The sequence below is a fragment of the Meriones unguiculatus genome, chromosome 19 (assembly GCF_030254825.1).
Source record: "Meriones unguiculatus strain TT.TT164.6M chromosome 19, Bangor_MerUng_6.1, whole genome shotgun sequence".
Taxonomy (NCBI): Eukaryota; Metazoa; Chordata; class Mammalia; order Rodentia; family Muridae; genus Meriones; species Meriones unguiculatus.
Window position 1 is genome coordinate 46953672 of NC_083366.1, and position 20587 is coordinate 46974258.

General features: G+C 40.7%; 1 protein-coding gene across 4 annotated transcripts in view; it reads left to right on the top strand.

Moving 5' to 3' along the window:
• Positions 1 to 20587, top strand: part of LOC110539373 (type-1 angiotensin II receptor) — a 42970-nt gene that overhangs the window by 1355 nt on the left and 21028 nt on the right. For 2 of the 4 annotated variants that reach the window (XM_060373090.1, XM_060373091.1), the window contains exon 2: positions 7332 to 7406. The gene's annotated coding sequence lies outside the window, so the exon portion shown is untranslated. Of the gene's footprint in view, positions 1 to 7331; positions 7407 to 7814; positions 7840 to 7887; positions 8145 to 20587 lie in introns of those variants that run through there. The other 2 variants (XM_060373093.1, XM_060373092.1) reach the window with 2 other exon arrangements.

Below are 20587 nucleotides of genomic sequence, written 5' to 3' on the forward strand. Positions count from 1 at the left end.
AGACCCCAAGAGGCTTGCTTTAGCATTTCATATTCTTGGTTTAACCGCAAACAAACAAAACACCTCCTGTCATGTTTGTCTGTCTCCTGAGGTCATTCAGAGCCATGGAGGTCCCACTTGGACAGCCAGTTCCCCATCCAGGATCAGTTTCCCGCTAATGCTCATGGACCCTCCTTGTCCTCCCACTGAAGTCACTGCATGATATCAAGAGTGTTTTTGCTTGTCTAACAATTCTGTGGCTCAGGTCCCTGCCCAGAAGGTCTCTTCCAGTCATTAAAACCATCCATTCTTTCTGCTTCTTGGTTGTTGCTGACAGAACAGAAGTCTAAAATGGTTACCTTATTAGCCCGTGCTTAGAGTACTCAAAACTGCCCAACTTGCCTTTTGTCTTCTCAGGACAAATGTTTCTTAATGAGAGTTCCATGGGTCCATCCTGAAATCATAGGTGACGATTTCTATAAAGCATGAAATATAATGCTCGAGCTTTAGGGAGTGGCCTCAAGTTGCAAGGTCTTTAAATTGATTGGATTTTCTGAGATCCCCTTCTCTTCCTGGATACCTTGTTTTTTGTTTTGTTTTGTTTGTTTGTTCATGGTTTTGTTGTTGATCGTGGTTTGTTTTCCCCTCCTTAAGGCCTTGATTTTCTGGTTCTGCTCTTCCTTGGCATGAACTGAACCAGCATCCACCAGCTTAGAAAAGAGTGGGGTCTCTCCTAGTGGAAGACCTGTCATCCGGAGGCTTTCAAAGTGTGTCCATCGCAGTGTCTGAGGCAGGCAGACTGAGCTCCAGTCTGTCTTCTGTCTTAATTGGGTCAATATAAGAAGGACACATTATGAACCTTTTAGCTTTCTTGATTTTCATTGTCTCCTGTCTAGTTTAGAAGAAGAGGTGTCCCTGTTAATTCAGAGCGTGTCTTTGCTGCCTTTGACTGCTGCTACTTATGACTGTGTGGATACTGTGTTACAAATTAGCAGTAACATCTAGCTTCGATTGTGCCAAGGAAAGTTTAATTTTACACTTAACTCCAAACCCAAGTGAAAGGAGTCTGAAGCACAGTTTGGATGGTCGACCTGTACCTTCTCTGTGCTTTCACGATAGTGAAAAGCAGATAGTGAAAAGCACTATCTTCCCAGCAGATAATGAGAGCTGCTATTTTCTGCTTTCAAATCTGTTACAGCGACAGAGATGGAATTTCTGTCCCATTTGCATGTTTTGCCTGCCCAGCACAGACTGTTGTCCTTCGGCTTTTTATTTATCCCCATGCCCGGTCCTTCCCCTGATTTTTAGGTTCTAAAAATCAACTTTTTAATGATTTCATAGATACAGTTACTTTTAACCAGTATTACCTAAGTGGCAGAAGGTAATATCCAAATGATCTGGCAAGTGGCTACTGTTAAACCATTAAAGGCTCTAAAACGTAGTGTTTCTCTTCTAGAGAAGAAATCTAAAGTGGTGTAAATGTGCCAGAAGTTTCATTAGAGTTACTGCCCTAACAGGGAATCTGACAGATGGGAATACAAAACAAAGTATATATTTAGATCATTCCTAGAAATGACAAATATACACATTTGTTGTATACAGCTGTATTACCATGAACTGTTTGCTGATTTTTAATTCTTTTCATAGCAGATATTCAGAAAAGAAAAAGAAAAATTTACTTTGAACGTGAAAATGAAATTGTGCTTCATTTTTTTTTTTTTTTTTGAAAGAGTTTGCTATATGGTTCAAATGCCGGGTGATTGCTTTGTTCTACTTTAGTCGTAGAGGTCAATTTAGAAGTACTTTTTGTTTTATCTTGGTTCCTCAATAGGTGCTTCCTAAAGGTCTTAAGTAAAAACATGTGTCTAGACTCTGCTAGCTCCTGTTATAACTTCCAGGCCTAAGACTGTTTTCGAGAGTTTTGATGCTCTTATGTTCGATTTACATTTATGTTATTTAAAACTTTGGGAATCAAGTGAGCAATGAGCCCTGGCTGCTTCTATGGCAGCGCGTCTTTCCTAGTTCTGGATGTGTTCCAAATTTTAAATCCCATGAGAACTGGTCCTTTGGTTTAGATGAACTGATTTCTTACTCGTTTTGTAGACATAGAAGACACCTTGATCTTCACTGAGAGATAACAGCCGTTAGGTCACTGAATTTAACTGTTTGTCTCAGTTAACTACAGGACAAGAACACTGAAAACACACACATGTGCCTGTTTGTAAGGAGACTCCCTGCTCCCTAACTAACTCTGAGCTGCTTAGACGTTTGCTCATTTTACACGAATCAAAGATCATACTCTCCTTTGGGAAATAAAGAATGGTCTGTGAGATCTGTGTCAGCAGCAGCAGGTTCTTGCCAAGGCAACTGTATGGAGCAGAGTGACACTCAGCCTTTGAGGACATGCCAGTACATGAAAATGGTCTTTGCCCTGCAGAGTTACTGGTCAGGCTAAGCGCATATTGAGAAAGAGAGGATGTTTAAAAACCACGCTTTCTCCTGCCCTAGTGTTCAGATAAGATGGATGTCCAGTTTGGGTGCCCCGTTCCATTTCTGCACTCCTCCAAATGGTAGCTCCTTTTGCTTCTCCCGAGAACTCTGTGTACCCTCATAGCCTCTTGCTAAGCTCTGTGCAGATCCTTCATGCCAGAGGAAAAGCGTGACAGTGGAACTACCTTTCCAATCCACTTAGTGTTTCATCCCATTCATTATACACAAGAAAAAGGCTTAACATTGATCTCATTGGGAAATAGACATTAATATCATTCTCGACCTAAAGAAATATTGGCAAGGAAAATGTAAAGAGGATGAAAAATTATTCAGACAATGAAAGGCTGACATCTCAAATCAGTGGTTTGTAATGCGTCGAGGCAGGTCGAGCTTCTGTCTTCCACATTTCAAAGTAGAAGCAACCATTTAGTCACATCAGATGCTATCATAGTCCATAGCCCAGCCTCCTGGGAATCAGCTGAGAATTTATGGAAATGTCAACCCCCAAACTCCTTGAATAAGAATCCGCGTTTTCACGAGACAACTGTGTGATTCGAACACATTAAGGACAGGAAGGCACTGTGGTACCCTCCCCCCCACCATGCCTTGCCTAAAATGATTACCTTAGATGTTATTTTCTTGGCCTTTGCATAAGACAGTGTTTTATAATGGGTGGCAGTGGTGCACACCTTTAGTCCTAGCACTCGGGAGGCAGAGGCAGGTGGATCTCTGCTTTCCAGGCCAGCCTGGTCTACAGAGCCAGTTCTAGGATAGCCAGGGTAACACAGTGAACCCCCCCCATCCCTGCCATAGAATAACGTTTTAATCAAGGTAAAATTTATTCATGATGTATCACATACCGCATAGTGTTCATTTTGTGAGCGTCCTCTTTTTAATCTATGACATGGTCTCTACTGGATCTTCATGTTATCAGTTGGAAGACTAAGAAATAATGGAGATAAAGAGATAATCCAAATGTGGTAGCTGACACTTAAGTTTTTTTAAATTCTTTATTAATTACACTTTTTTTTCACTTTGTATGCCCCCCCGTGGTTCCCTCCCTCCTCCCAATTAAGATTTAAACATGGTAAAACAGCACCCCAAAGTCTTGCTTGTTGCCACATTGTCTGTCCTCTGCTAGGCAACCCACTTTTTTATGAAAGTTCATGGCTTAAGAATTTATTTAAAGTTATAACTTTAAACCCAGACCTATTACTCTACAGGAAGAAGACCATTTAGAATGATTATGTTTTAGTCATAATAGTCGACTTGAAGTATGCCAATAAGAAATCTAGAAATTTCAGCTATCAGTTGCAAGAACTGTATGTCAGTTTATCGTTTAATGGGTGTGTGTGAGGAGAGGAACCTGAGTAGTGCTTGTTTGCCAATCAAACTTTCTAAAAGTGGGGCCGGACACAGTCTATGGTCATAACTGCTTGGGAAACTGAGGCAGGAGTCCCTATTGAATCAGGAGTTCAAGAACAATTTTAAAAATACAAAGGTGGTTTTTTTTAAAAGTGATGGGTTTTTTTTGTTTTTTGTTTTTGTTTTGTATTTTGAGACAGGTTTCTCTGTGTAGCCTTGGGTGTCCTGGACTTGCTTTGTAGACCAGGCTGACCTCAAACTCACAAAGATCAACCTGCCTCTGCCTCCCTGAATGCTGGGATTACAGGCATGTGCCACCATTCCTGGCTAGGTGATGGGCTTTTAAACATTAACTTTGGGGCAGGGGGGGCTGGGAGTGTAACTTGGTTGGCAGAGTCTTTGCCTATCATGTACGGCTCTTTCCCATGAACTGGGTCTGGAAGTTCATGTCTAGATGCCAACTCAAATCACACCTTACTTTCAGCTTTCAGTATAGGCTCTTACTTACCTAATGTGTGGTTTATAAACACTGCAGTAGATCTAGATATACAGTGGTCCAGCTCTGAGCAAGCAGTGACTTCTTCTAAGCCAGTGACACTCTACCCGTCTTAGTTCCTGAAGGATTCCTCCCAATGTCTGCAGATGTCTGACATCTGTTAGACAGAGCCACCCAGGTGCTTTTAGTTTCGGCGGAGGATCACTGATGTTGGCGAAGAGACTGAGCTGAGAAGACACTCGCTGGGATCGTGTCTGAGAATTATGTCCTGCCATCAAGACAGTTGTCACAGTTTTCTTAGTGATAAATTCTACCTGGCAGCTTTATCAACACAGAACTTAACACCTACGGGAAAGACTGGGGGCAAAACTCAACTCAGAGAGACCAGCATACCGTGTAGCAGGGGCAGGAGAGGTAGCAGCACATGGAGTATGTGAAACGCAGAGTTTCTCAGTGCTAACACATGATGGGCCCTCTGTGACCACCCTCCCCGGCTTTACAAAGCCTGGCTTGTGAGTGACACTACTTACTGCGCGGTTGTTTTTTATTTTTATTTTTTTCTTCCAAACAGATTAAAACATCTCACAGGAACTTCCTCCGTAGGCTTACAATTTTATCATCAAAATTTTCTCTACTCTTTGACCCAAATATTTTGTGGTATTCAGCTCAATGACATTCGTGATTCTAAATCTATGTGTCATTCTTCTTGAATGAGAGTGTTCTGCTGAGCTGGGTTTAATAACAGTCTTTCGGTTCAGATGATGTCACACGTTGTACCATGAATAAGACACACTGTGTCACGATGCTTTCCACCGCACACAGTTCAGTGCTGTCGCTTTATTTGCGATGGGAGAGAGTCTGAAGTGCTTCCGACGTATTGATTTCTTAAATACTTGTTGAAACTTGACCCGAGGGGAGAAGAGGTTTGCCAACACAACTAAGCAGCCGCAACTTGAAGCAATATGATAAAGAAGTATATTTAATCTTATATTTTAATAACAGTTGATGACAACGTATTCATAAGCAGTGTATAAAGCATAAGCCCCAAGCATCATTCTGTGTACACAGGCTTTGTAGAGTCTTGTGAAAATACTGTTAAAGCTGGGTTTTGGTTCTTGGCATTCTAACGAAAATAATTTAGTTTTGTACTCACTGGCCTCTGAGTAAAATCATTCCTTTCATTTTTATTAATGCCTGAAAATTTGTAAAGGACAACAACAAAAGATCCAGAAACATATACAACCGGCCTGAAAAGCTCTAGAAGGTAACTCACTGAAGAGTCTTTCTTTTTGTGTCTGTAGTCTAAGTTTCCTTCAGCAGGTCTCTGTTAGCTTAATATTCCAAGTCCTGCCTTGGACTACCTTCACTTTTTTCGTAATTCACTCTGCATATCTTTCCTTAGCCCACCACGGTTAATGCCCTGAAGAATGGCACTGTAAAATGGAGATTTCCTAATTTTCTTCCTAAAGTGTAGTCTTAGGGAAAAAAAGCCCACAGCTTTTTACATCACCTTAGCATTTTAATGGAAAAATCTTCTTACAAAAAGGTCTTTTGATAATGAAGATAATGCCAAAACCCTTCTGTTATGATACTACAGTCAAGATGATCTCCATATTGGGTTTTCTGTGTCCCCTGTATGCAGTCCTTTCCTGAAACTCTGCAGCGTAAAGTAAGCTTTTAAAAATCTTCCAGATCCACAATCCACACAATGGATGAAGCTAGCTACCAAAAATAAACAAAAAACCCCAACATAACTAGATAATAAGAAGAACAATAAACAGATTCCAGAGATAAACTGTAAACCTGCAAAATGTACGGTTGCCACACATTACATGCAAAATACCAGCTTCTATAAACAACACGCACTCTTTAATGTGAGAAACTATGAATTTCCCAATTCATATAAAGTAAGCAAAAGAAATTTCCAAGCAAAATAAGAGCAGAAAAGCTCTTGTAAAGCAGTAGAAGTTGAGAAACTCCATTTCATCCATAGGTACTGAAATGCCAATCCAAAAAAAAAAAAAAAAAAAAAACCAAAAAAACACACACACAAACAAGATCTTACAAAAACCTAAATTTTTGGCATCAGACTTTTACTACTAACTTTATAAGTGGTATTTTATTAATATCCATCAAAACGTTAATGAACATGCAAACAGTTTAGTTCAATAATTCCACTTTGGACTTGTGCCATTGATCATGTTCATGTAAGTATAAAGTGTCTATGTATGAATATGAGCATTGAAACTTTTTGTTGTAGCTGAAAGGGAAGTTGGAGAAAAGAAATTTAAGGCCCCAAGAGAAAGCTGGCTAAATAAATTATCAACCAATAATGCTGTTTTATGAGTGCTGACAGAGGACATTCTTTGTAGCTATGATGCTAAATAAAACCAACATATTAATGACAGTAACAAGGAGAGAAACATCTTAGTAGAGAGAAAAATAAACCTACGCAATTGTGTACGTGTGTGTGCGCACGCTTTGAGTTCTAGAAGGATAAACAAAAAACATATCTCTGGGAAGTAATCAGAGACAATTAGAGGAAGACGTTTACATTATCAAGTAGCAGTGTTTACATAACATGCAGGTCTTACTTATATGAAAAAGATAAGTGGAAAAAAGTCCTCTCCAAAGGAATTTTCAAAATGCCACATAGTGCCGGCTGCATAAGCTTCATAATAAAAAGGGAATATTTAGCGAAGTATAACTGCAGATTCATAAGTAAAAGCACAATCTGTAGTGGTTTCAGGGTCTACTTCATCAGTCCAGCCCCCTTGCTGAGTGTCTGTGAGACACCCACAAGGATGCTGACCATCTTCAGGAAGAACCTAGGATCCGAGACAGCCTAACTCCATACCAGGGAAAATATGTTCTCGGTGTGGAACAGGCGGCTTCATTTTCTCCTCAAGTAGTCTTAATATAAAGTATTAGCAATTACTCAACTAAAAAAATAAAAATCTGACCGCCTTTGCGAATCACGTGAATATTCTTTCTCTTCCAGGCTCAACATACAGTATAAAATGGCTGGCATTTTATCCGGATAAATCACTGCAGCCCTCCGGAAAGTCATCACCAGGTAAGGGTCTCATACATACAGCATTGTGTCTGTCAGTCGTTTTCCCTAATAGTCAATGGTGGCATAAGCAGGTAAGAGTGAAATTCCGGTTTTACTTTATTTTCTTGGTACACGACTTATGGATGTGTTTTCTACAACTTTAAGCATAAGCGTTACCATAGTTACGGTTCACTAGCAGACTGATGGGAAACCACGTGGGAAACCTGCAAACCTTTGGCAAAGGGCCCCATGGCCTGTGCTGGTTGCCCCGTGCTGCGCTCTTGTTGCGCAAGGGGTGAAAGACCAGCTAGGAAATGACGTGGTCCCATCAGCCATCGGGTTGGGTGTGCTTTCACTCACAGGGGTCTAAGGAACCAAAACCTTAAAGTTAGACCTGCTCGCTTTCAGAGTCTCCCCTTGCAGACCTCTCTCCTACTCTAATGACAACGTGAAGGTAATATTAAACAGAGAGAGAGGTCCTGAAAGTCCCGAGATAAGCCCGAGAGACATGGAGTCACAGGGTTAGGACGCTGGTCCCTTGGAGAGTAACACAGAGGTCTGAGACTGTTTTCTGGAGCGGACCTGATCTTTTTCACGAAGGGGATCCCTTTGTTTACCCAACTAGTAGAGAAAGAGAACTTCAGGGAAGAAGCCTGCCGCGTTCCCATTCGATTTTGAGATTTAAAAAGCTGTGTGTGCCATCCGGAAAGCACTGTGACTCCATTTTGCTGCAGCAGAAGCTCTTTGATTGCTAGCTGAGTATGTCAGTGTTACAAGGGACTTTGCTTTCTTTTTTTTTTTTTTCACTGCATGTAGCAGAATCTTACCCCAGGGTGGTGGTGTGAGGGAACTATTTAGGCCTACTTTAATCTTGAAGATAAAAATAGTCACGTTTCACAGAATTGTCACTGCATATCTTTGGAGTTTAGTTTGGTTTGGTGTGTGTGTGTGTGTGTGTGTGTGTGTGTGTGTGTGTGTAGGTAAGCTTATGAGTCTGGGCAATGCATGTTGTGAAATTAATTTAAAAAAATCAGCTTTTGAAACAAGTGCAACAAATTATATCAAATAATTCTTCCAGTCTGGAAGACAGTAAGATAATACATAACTTTTTCCAACACTTGGGATTGAACCCACACTCTTATATATGATGCACTGTTGAATCACATCCCCAGCCTTTTTCTTTCTTTACTTCTTTCTTTTAACTTTTATTTTGAGAGCCAGTATTACCAAGTCACCTAGGCAAACCTTGTGTTTGTGATTCTTCTGTGTCAGCTTCCCTCCAAAGTACTGACGGGTGTAGGACCGCAGCCCCCAGGCCCAGCTAACAGTACTTTTTTTTTTTTTTTTAAGAGTTCTTGTACCAGTTGGGTTTTATTCACTTGACTTAAACCTGGAAAGAGGGGCTACTAATTGAGCACATGTCTCTATAACCCTGACCTATAGACAAGTCTGCAGGGCATTTTCAAAATTAGTTATTAATGTGGGAGGGCTCAGCCCACCCCGGGAAGGTGGCCCTGGGGTCTATAAGAAAGCAGGCTGAGCAAAACATGAAGAGTAAGCAGCACCCCTCCGCGGCCTCTGCCTCAGCCCTTGTCTCCTGCCTTGAGTCCCTCTGTTGACTTCCGGGATGATGGTCTCACTACAAACTGTAAGATGCAACAAACCCATTTCTCCTCAAGTTTCTTTGAGCATGGTGTGTTAGCACAGCGATAGAAAGAAACCCCGACTAAGACTTTGCTTAGGAGGAAGGAGCTCCTGCCTTTTCCCGTCAGCCTCAGATGGAAGAAACCAGGCAGCCAATCCAGAGTATCTTTCCAGAAGACATTCTAGTCTTGAACCTGCCCTGCTTCCCTACATGTCCAGAGATGTCCATTCCTGACATTCATACTTGGAAGAAAACTTCCCGAGTATGGAGTATGACATATTACTTAGAAATAGCAAGATACATTATACATTTCCCCCCCAAACATTTCAGTTTAAGGCTCACAAAACTAGCATTCTTCATTCTAAGGAGCCTGCTGTCCTTAGAATTACTTTTTTTGTTGTTGCTAAGAAGCTGATGGTTTGCTTACCAGTCTTTCTAACTAGCAACATTGCCCTGGTTTCCTGCCAACTGGTAGCAAAGGCCCTATTTCCAGCTGCAGGTACCATACTGAAATAAAGAAGGTGCTTGTTTGCAGAAGGATCTTGTGAACACGGTGATATCCCTTTAAAATTTTTTTTAACCAACTTACAACCAAGGAACTCTGATCTCTCATTGATTGAAATGTGTAAACAGCATTTTAGAGTTTGTTTTACAGGTCCAAAGTGTTTATGTTAAAACCAACTTTCACAAGCAGGGAAGTCTGAAGAGTTCATTTAAAAGAATGAAGAACTAAGGCCAGTGACATAAAAATCTGTGGACATGCACTGTCCAATAGAATGCCATTGGCCACATGTAGGTGCTGAAATTTAAGTATAACTTAATCCTGACTGCAGAAAATAGAAACTTAGTTTCTCAGTTCCCAGTGAGCATCCCGAGTGTTTGGCAGACATGTAATTGATGGATGACACAGACGTACAAAGTTCCAGGCCTCACAGCAGCTCTCTTTGACAGGCTATGATAAACACAGTGTTAAAGAATGCAATGGAAATTCATTGCCAGTTAAAGGAAAGTTTTATGCTCTTTTTAGCTTGGTTCGAGATTCAAATTTTCTTAGTGTCCATTTTCTGGGATACAGCTGTTATAAGTCCTCTTCATGTATTTCCTATTAGTTTGTATAGTTACTTGTTAGGCTAGCTTTACATTCTTAATTTCTTTAGAAGTTGTGAAGAGGTACCTATGTCACCCTGAGCTAAGGACTAGCATGTGGATGTGACAGTTGGCTTTTTTACCTACATAATAATCATCCTTTCTGTAAGGTCTCAATTTCCTTACAGGAAGAGAGGCACAACCTCATTTGTGTTAACTGATTGATATACGTTTTTATAAATAATTTAGTGAGCCAAACAAAATCGGTTACAGGGCACGTGTTTTAGACATCTCTGGTTTTATTTGACTTATGCATATTACAGATAATAGTAACTTGATTTCATTTTTAATGAATACAATCAACTGCCAGCGAATGTGTTCTTAAAGTTCTTGTTCGTCCTGTTCCATTAATAAAATGTCTGTCTCAAATACATTCTAGTCATTCTCCCTAGCAATGCAGTTTCATTTATTTCCTGGAATAACACAGTTGCACAAGACCAAACATTAAACACAAATTTGCCTTTCCTGTTGAAGCACAGGATTTGAAGTCAGCTGTCAACCTAGTTTTGAGAAAGGGATGTTGTATCTGCTAGTCTTGTCATCACACATTTAATAGTGTCACTTTTCAACCACAGCAGAAGTAACAGAAGCCTGGAGTCACCTTAAATTTTAAAAAATACCAACCCCAGAATGTTTCCAGTGTGTGTGTGTAGGGCGGAGGAGGGAATTTAGTCTCTCTGTGTGTTTCAAGTCAACTAAAGTGTTATTTGGCTTATATTGTAAATTACCTAATAATCACAGTTTGTTGATAGTAACTTGATTTCTTTGTTAATTAACATGCCTAGATAAAACTCTGTCTGTGGACAGGCTACTTATATTAATTAAGGAAGATGCTATAACAGCTCAAATACTTGTATTTCATCAGTTTTTTTTCTTTTCTTTTCTGGTTCTGTGGTGTAGCTACCTACTTATCTATCTATCTATCTATCTATCTATCTATCTATCTATCTATCTCCCCGTAAGAGAAAGTAATTCTGCAATCTTGCTAAGTAATTCATTCTAACAATTAAAATTCTTAAGCTAAAAAGAAAAATTAACTTCATGGGAAACTTTTATTCAGTTTGCTTAAGTAATTTTCATTAACTTTATTAATGGAATGTTGGTTAGGTATATAGTCAGAAGCTGAAGATCCAGGAGGGGATGTATCTCTTTCAAGAAGATGCCATTTAATTGGGAAGCAAACGTGATCAGATTTGAGCAGTTGAGTATTCTTGTCTTGATATAAGGTCAGGTACATACCTAGGCTGGAGAAGAGGTACGAAAACAGTGAGGCTTCGCAAATGTCTTGGGTGCACTGACCACTGGCAGCTGAAGACAGCCTTTGAAGACAGACAGGCTTCATTTAGAGAGAGCTGCTATAAATTCTTGTGTCAAAACTGAATTCCTTTACAGCGTGATACTCTGTTAATTCTCCTACTTGTCACAGACCCCAGCGTTCGTGGTACCCATGCTCCGCAGCATTTCTTAACTGCCCAAATCCCTGTGGTACCTCAGTTGCCAACTGTCACAATGTCGAAGAGTGTCACTGAACAGGTGTGAAGTAACTGCAAGGTTTCTTCCCTCTAACTACAAAGTTGGAATACCAAGTATATGTCATGGTTTAAAGCCTCAATGAGGATGATAGTGCACACAGTGCCCTTATTCAGGAGAGCGCTGTGCAGTAGGCTCTTCCATCCAATCAGTGGGTACTCTTGCAAACATGCATCCTAGTTCTCCTAGAGCACAAAGGTGTGAGCAAAGACCAAAGTCCCAGGACCTGGGTCAGGGAAGATGGCTCATTGGTAAAGTGTCTTCTGTGTAAACACAAAGACCTGAGTTTGGATCTCCAGAATCCATAGGAAAGCTGGGTATGGTCAGGGAGAAGACAGAATAATCACCATTGCTTGTGGGCCAGTCAGCCCAATCAAGATGGTGGGTTCCAGGTTCAGTTGAGACACCCTGCCTCAAAAACAGGATGGAGAGTGAAGAAGGGAGACACCTAAGGTTGACCTCTGACACACACACACACACACACACACACACACACACACACACGCATACTCACAGGCACACATGCACACATACAAAAAGAAAATTAAAAAGAAAAAATGTCCCAGGCCTCATACAAGTCTCAGCAGATGGAGAGAAAAACCAGTTGGGTAAACTATATAAAATGCTGAATGGCATGAAGGGAAAGAGACTTGTTCTTGGCAGCAGTGGGCAGAGGTTGATGCGTGTTTAAAGTGGTGTTTGGAGAACCCTTCGACCAGGCAAGAACTATGCGGACATTGGGAGGAAGGCAGAGGCTATGAGAAGCAACGGGGAACATTTATAGCCTTAGAAATGATAGGGACATCCACCGCTGAGAGGCACATTTAGGTTGGGCCTAGGCAAGGCAACTGACGTAATTTTAAACATTAAATGGCTGTAAAACTTATTATATGTTGGTACACAATGAACCATTTCAGTTTAGAATTGTGAGTGGAAACCAGATCCACACTTTGTCCTTACTGACTTGGCCGTGGTAGTGACCATAAACAGTAGAAACCCACAGGGCTAAAATCCATTCCCTCTGGACACCCAACTTCTGTGTTTGGTGCTTTGAACACTTCAGATACACTTTGCTTACAGTTTTGGTCTTTAATCCTGTCTCTTGGGCTGAAAACACAATTCTACGAACAATAGAGATTTACAGCCTTAGAGCGTTGGCAATAGATTGTGCTTCATGAAATATCTGAATTCTCAGACACATTGTACTTAAGTCCTTGGAGAGTACCAAAATCAAAATATTTTCACGGGCTGTTTGTTCCATTTAAATTATTTTATCTTCAAGTTCAGTAAGAAAACTCAAAACATATACATTTGGCATCACGTGTATGTGCTCATCCACCCCCACAGAAGAAGGAATAAAATTATTTAATAGAAAAAGCACAAATCTACTCACTCTGGAAATATACAGATGGTTTGGGTGAGAACAAACAGTTCTGACATTGCTTATTTTTTAACTGGTGCTGTTTTTTATGATCTTCATGTCTTCCCCTGTTCTGCTATCATTCAGGACCTCTAGCGAGGATTAGGGAGCAAATGTATTTAGCAATCTTTTTTTGTGGCGTGGAAGCAAGAACATGAAGATTAACAGTATCATTCTTGTTAATTTGATTTTCTGCAGCTTAAGTAAAGGTCTTTGTTACTATTTCCAGCTGATGGGTCCAAGGAGAAAACACATCTGTGATGTCATGCCTCTCCCAAATGGGCCTGCTGCCGTACAGGCTTGAGTTGGAGAATTCCTCAATAGAAAAATGATAAGAAAAGTGAAAGTCTCTTCACCGAAGGAAATAATAACAGCTCAAGGGTTGGCGTGTTCTATAGTTTAAGAGATTTTGAAGTAATGTGATTTCTGATTTTAAAAAAAGGGGGAGAAAGAAAACTAATGCCATTGTTATCAAAGAAACATTTCCTTAATGTTTTTGTCAAGTAAGATACTTTCAAATAGTCTACACCTTGATAAATCAGTATTAAATATAAATAGTAGTGAAAGCTTTAATAGGAAATTATGCTGTACAAAGCCTTTGTCATTATATGCATACATTTTCTACTAAAAAGGTATTTAATAAAAAACGGATTTTGTTGGTCCCTTATAAATGACAACTTGTTTACTTTGGTATGCTCACATCTCTGAGCCTTACAAAGTATTATCTGGACATCTTGCAAACGACTAGTATTGACATATTCATAACTTTTTATTATTTTAGTTTTGAGACAGAGCCTTATTATAGCTCAGGCTGTCTTAGAACTCTGTGCCCTCCAGCTGGCATTAGGGGTATGTATCACACGCTCTGTGCCCAGAATTTTCTTAAGAACTGGGTCACCTTGTACGTTTAATCACTGTACAGCATTGGCTGTATTATATAAAAATACCATTCCAGTCAACTGAACCAAATTGTGTGCGGAGAGCCAGCTGTTCTACGTAAGCTGGGGAAAGGGTGGCGTGGCCTTCAGCAGGGTCCTTGCTCCTTTTCACGGCTTTCCACCCTGAGTCCTGATTCCCCTCTCTAGAGCCATTCAGTCCTCTCTTAACTGGCCCCACAGACCTTCAGACTGCTCTAAAGATGAGGTTGTGCTGAACTGACAAAAAGATGTGGGAATTGGTTCTGCTCAGTTTGTGTGTGGCTGCTAAACTGAAATATGATCCACAGAAGAGTATTTGTGGTAGAATCCCAGGCTAACGAGTGCTCCAGCTGCCGTCAGTCATTGATAACTAGGTGCAGACTTGTTTCCAAATATTGCTCCTGTTAATGAGAACCGTACAGAACCTCACAGAAGTTCTTTCTTTCTCAAACAAAAACATGAAAGGATTGTTCAGACTGATCTGAGCTTCTCTGTCAGGGCCTGGGTGCTGCTAACACCCGTGTGTCCTTTGAAATTGCTGAATATAAAGGCCAAACTGCCGAAGTGTGGCCCTTTTCCTGTGAATTAAACCTTTTCAGTTCCGTATCAGCGACTGGTGATGGCTCTTCTCCACACACCATACAAAATAAAGCAGTTTTAATTGTGAGTTCCAGCAGCACATGGATGGCCTGCTATGCTAAGAAATGCCTGTAATTTAATCACCATCCCATCTGAAATAAGAAGCTTAAGATTCTGTCCCCACGTTTTTCTTGTCAGGAAAAGCAGGCAGGCAAGCAAGCAAGCAAACAAGCAAACAAACAAATAAAAAGCCCAAACCAAAAAAACTGACAATAGCCTTTGAGGGAATCACAATCTCTCAGTGACTATTAGAACAGCAATAGTTTTTTTTTCTTTTAGTTCATTAGATTTTAACAAATTTTTAACCTTACTGCTCATTCTTGCCAACAGTTCCAAAAATAGTTTGTGTCTAGTTGAGTTTTCTCCTTTTAAGAAAATGATTTATTTTTATTTTATGTGCACTGATGTTTTGCTTGCATGCGCGTCTGTGAGGGAGTCAGATCTCTTGGAACTGGAGTTACAGACGGTTGTGAACTGCCATGTGGGATTGGTCCTGGAAGAGCAGCCAGTACTCTTAACCAACAAACCATCTCTCCAGCTGACTCTTATTTCTATCCGCTATTTAGTCTGGTAGAGTCACAAACTTAAGTCATCATCCAACTCAGAAAAAAAAAAGTGATATTTAAAAGAATTTAAATGTTAGAATCTTCTTACTTAAAAAAATCAAAGCTAAAGATTAAAATATCGTCAGTCCAAGAAATGATTCGTCTTTAACGTTCTCTCAACTTGTGATCCAGTTTGAAAGGCGAAGGTGGTGGGAGAGCAGCTGGTTCCGAGGAACGATCTTTTCTGTCCTTCACCATGCTTTGAGGTCACCGTGTTAGTGACATCGCATTCTATTGCCACCTTATGAGTGGAAAGAGGGGTCAGAAAATACCAGTGAGCATCCCTAAGAGGACACTTCTTGATACAGGGCAATGTGCCCATTACTTCATTTTACTGTTTTACAATCTAATGACTATCTTTTTTAAATGGATAGATCTCTCTTACTGTGTCTACTTTTTTGATGGCAACTGAGTACTGTTAAACAGTTATCGGAGCCAGGACCTAAATCTGGGACTTCTTCCAATAGCTTGCTTTCAGCCACTTCTCTCTCAAGCAACAAGGCACCTAAGAGCTTGCTGTTACTGTTTAGCTGCTACTGTTGGGACCATTTTTTTTTTTTTTTCATATAAGTGAACGTGCTGCTAATATCTAATTACAATGTCTATTGGGTCTGTGTTTGAATATCTACTAGCATTTGAGTGATAGAGAGTCAGAGGCGCTCAGAGAAGGTATGTCCAGAGTCGTGTAAAAAGGGCACTGTGTCACATTTCAGTAAGGAAAATTATTAACTTACATGCCACCAGCCGCAGGCCAAAATGCAAAAGAAAACCAAGAAACACTCAACTACTTTAAATAATGTACTCTGCAGCACAAACTATTTCACTGTGAATTGGTTTCTTACGGCTGTAGAGTTGGTCATTTGGGATGTGTAAGAATTACTAAGATTATTATTTTTTTAATTCTAGCTTAGGGATCTATACAAAACACCAGGCAATTTGTCTGGTACTGTATGGAAGACACTTCAAAAATATTTCATTTTAAATTACATGTGTGTACATGCACACACACACACACACACACACGTAAGTGCACACATATTTTGGAGGCCAGAAGAGAAAGACAGATATCCTACAACTGAAGTTACAGGCAGTTGCTAGCCAACTCGTCATGGGTGGTAGAACCAAACCACCCTCTGCAAGAGCAGAAACTCTCAATTGCTGAGGCATCTTTTCAGCCCCACAGAAACACTTTTTAAAAAACAAATGACCTGGGGTTTCCCGCCCCACCCCCATTTAATTTTAACCCTTGAGCTCAGTTGATCTGCCAAATAACACTTGTAAATTGTATTTTAAGAAAGCTACAGACAGAGTGCACAGCTCTAGTGGCTGGGCAGGCTCAAAGCCTTTGCGGGAAGAGCAAGTCATGAAGAAGATAAACACTCTAGAAATGAGTGTGAAGGTAGGTGGAATAAGCCTTGTCCTTTAAAATGCTCATTCCAAAAATTAAAATAAAAAATAAAAAAAAGGCAAGGAGGACTCTATGACCAAAGGTCCAATAAGAAAGTCTGGGGTCTGGGTTTCCCATTTAAAAGGTTATATAAATGGGGGAAAATGGAGAAAACAGATCCGAACTATACACACCAAATTTCCCCCACCCCCAAACAGAACCTTCATCAGCCTGAGCTTGGAATGAGATGGTGAAGCCCCAGAAGAGTGGTGAGGAGGTAGGGTGGGCTCTTAGGCCACCTGATGGGGGAACTCTTTGATTCTCCCAGGAGCTTAAGCATTGCTAAATCTTCCTCTCAAGCTTTGAAGGGTGCCAGTCCTCCTGGGGAGTCCTTTTAGTTTTTAAACTTAAACAACATCATAGTCTCTCACTTGACTTATGCGCACATTTCTGTTGTTGGAGATTTGAAATCCTGATCTTTCGTTTTCCGTGGACCTGCCGACCATGTCTGTCTAGGTTGGTGATGTATGTGGCAGTTTTAAATATCCAGTTAGCTGGTTGGAGGAGTGTTAAGATAGGGTTTTGTTCGTGTCACCTATGTGTAGAAAAATGAGTGAGGCTCCAAAGAACGTCACTTCATGGAACTTGACATTTAAAAAGCATGAGCTGATGCTTATGGCTTTAGGAGTCAACAGCTCAGCATAAAACGTAGAAGAATGGGCCAGTAGGGCCAAATTCATTAGAATCTTATTACCAAACTAGCTTTGTAGCATGGTGCCAACCTTAACTTTGAAATCTGTAGTTTTAGAACTTATGTCATGGGATGGCATTAAGAAAGTTCTTCTCAAGCTTTTAGCAGTCAGTCTAAAGACAAGCTGCCGCATGACAGAGACTCATATGCTCTTATCATCACTCTGGATGCACAGTAACCTGCAGACTTCAGCCTGAGTCCACCTGAGTGATGTAGTTACCCAGACGCAATACGTACAATAACAGCAAACACTAAACACTCATTCTAAATAAGCAGGAAACTGAAAAGCACAGGGTTTTATTATTTTTTCACTCCCACTACTCCATTAGTAAAATGGAATCTTAGTGTACTGCATGAAAGGTAACCTTCCACTTAACAAAAGATCATTTTCTTTTCAATTATTAATGTTCTCATCTATGCTGAGGGAGTTTCATATAGTGGTGGTGTGAATATTCTCAGGTACTAGGTCTATGCATATTTCTACCTCATAGATGACTGAAAATGATTAGCTACTTAAGCTGAGGTGTAAATGAGAAAAAGGTTTTTATTACTGCGTAACCACATAAGACTGTCGTTTGTGCCATATCCTGTCTCCGTGCACCTTCTCTGAGACATTTCAAATAAATGTAATGGCCTGTGGGTTCCGGGTGGAGGCAAGCTGTTGATTGTAAGTTGCCTGTAAGCTCTGTGGCAGCAGGCGTCATCGTGAAGAATGAGGCAACCCATCGGCAGGAGAGCAAAAAACCAAAGCAAATTCCTCTGCTCGAGCCACAGGAAAAGGTCTCATGTGAGCCTGCCAATAAGGAAAAGATTTTGGTGGGCGCGTGCCTTGTCATGTGCGTGCGTGTGCAAGTAGTCGATGTTGTAAGTGGGCAGGTGGAGGTCAGAAACCTCTTTCCGTGGCTCTTCAGCTCAGATTTTGAGACAGGGTCTTTCGCTGAGCCTGGAGATCAGCGATTTGGCTAGACTGGACCGCCGGTCTGCCTGCCTCCATCCGCCCAGTGCCAAGGTTATAGATGACCGCCACCGCACTAGCTTCTTCATGGTGCTAAGGAGCCGATCTCAGGTCCTTATGCTTGTGTGATGCCTTAGTTGCTCTTCTGCTGCTGCGATGAAAAGCCATGACCAATGGCAACTTTATGAAGAAAGGGTTTATTCTGGAGTATGGTTTTAGAGAGTTTAAGTGCTCTTCATGGTGGCAACACTTGGCAGCAATCAGCAAGGCGGTAGGAACAGGATGCTGAGAGCTTACACCTTCAAATACAAGCACGAAGTAGCGAGAGCACCCGGGGAATTAGGGGGATTTTCAATCTCATTGCCTACCCTCGGTGACGAACTTCCGCCAATAAAGCTTTACCAACCAAAGCTCCTCAAACAGTGCTACCAACTGATATGCAAATATCCGAAATGCTGGGAAACATTTCTCACTTAACCCACTGCAAATAGTGGTCTCCAGCCCCGTGGTCCTTTCTGAAAAACTATGAATAACCATATAGACTATGAAATACATACCACATAGACTTGCATTGGCTAATCATTGCAATAGTGCCTTACTTTAGAGGTGGGAAGTTAGTACAAGGCTTAGAGGTTCTTCCAATAGCAGAGTTAGGACTCACTCTTAGACACCTTCTTCCAGACAAAGTGGAGCCACAGGGACCAGGGATACACCCATGACAGAAACTGGCCACTGGTAAAACTGTGGTTTTCAAGACAGTGGTCCTTAGGTGACGGAGAACCCAAGGGATCCCTGAGAGGAAAATGAAGAGTTCCCTAATATTGTTCCAGTTTGCTCTGTGTATAGTATTTTCAAGGATGGACAAGGCAAATCCAGGCAGAACCTAATTTTTTTCTAACTAGCTAGAGTTAAGAAAAGCCAAGAAGGCTTAAGTCCACAATATATTCTTAGAAAGGGTCGACTCTAGAAATAATAGGCCTCGAGATCTGCAGAGGGCCATTTTGTGTTCCATTGCATGTGAGTGAATAAGTTCCTAAAATGGTTTGAAGAAAACAAGACCCAGAGATTGCTTTCATTTTCTTTCTGAATGTCACCAGATGCCCGTGGACAGTGAAATGTCCTTCTCTGGCTGGTGTGAACAGCTGCTGTTGTCTGTAGAAAGCTACTCGCATGCTAACCACTGCTCTGATTACATCTGACCAAAAAGAAAAAATGCCCCAAAGAGCTAAGCTTTGCCTGTATTACAAATATCTCCTAGAACAAACCCAGGTCATTACTACTTTCTTGTAGAAAAATATTCAGTTCCCAACAAAGGCAGTTCATAGTGTTTAACACTCCTCAGTAAACTGCCAGACAGGCAAAGAAGCAGGAAACGGAACCAACAAAAAGAAAATAATCAACAGAAACAGACCCACTATTGACACCTATAATAAGATTGCTGCACAGGGACCTTAAATGTTTTTTGTATCTGTATTCCGTGCGTTCAAGAACCCGGATAAAAGCCTGGGCATTTTAAGCAGAGACCTGGAAGATGGAAATGATTGACATTATGCTTCTGTAAATGAAAAACTCCATGTCTGAGGTGAAACTGCCAAGTAGGACGTTTGATGCTTAGATCATAATTCTCACACTGTCCTTACATCATTTTACAATATTCTCTTCTAGATACTGTTCCATCCCAGCAGCCTAATACATATTTGCCCACAATTAAAACTCTTAGACAAAACTTCCTTTTCAGGAGAGGGTTAGCCACTATTTATAGCTCCTGTCACACTGACCCTTCTGTCTTGTCCTGGCTTCCCGAGGATCTTCCACTTTCCAAAGGGCTGGCATTCCTTCAGACCTGACTGACACTCCTTAACAACGTAGCCACCGACAGTTTTCTGAGTCAGCTGCAACAAAGTTCACATCCTCAAACTACCATTTTTTCCACCTAGGTTGTCTCTTTAATTATGAAAACTCTGTCTGACTAGACAATAAAATACCCGCCCTTTATATGGAATATAATTTACCTAGAAGTCAGCATTTTTGCAGATTCCCACCATTCCCATCCAAGATAGCACTCATAAAACCATAAACTGCTTTCTTTTAGCTTGCAAGCAGTTCACCAAAATATACGTGTTATTCTTTAGCAGAATTTAAAAATTTTTCATGAGGTAAGCTGTATTCTTTTCAATAAACCAGAAAAAAATTAATTTGTGTGTTTA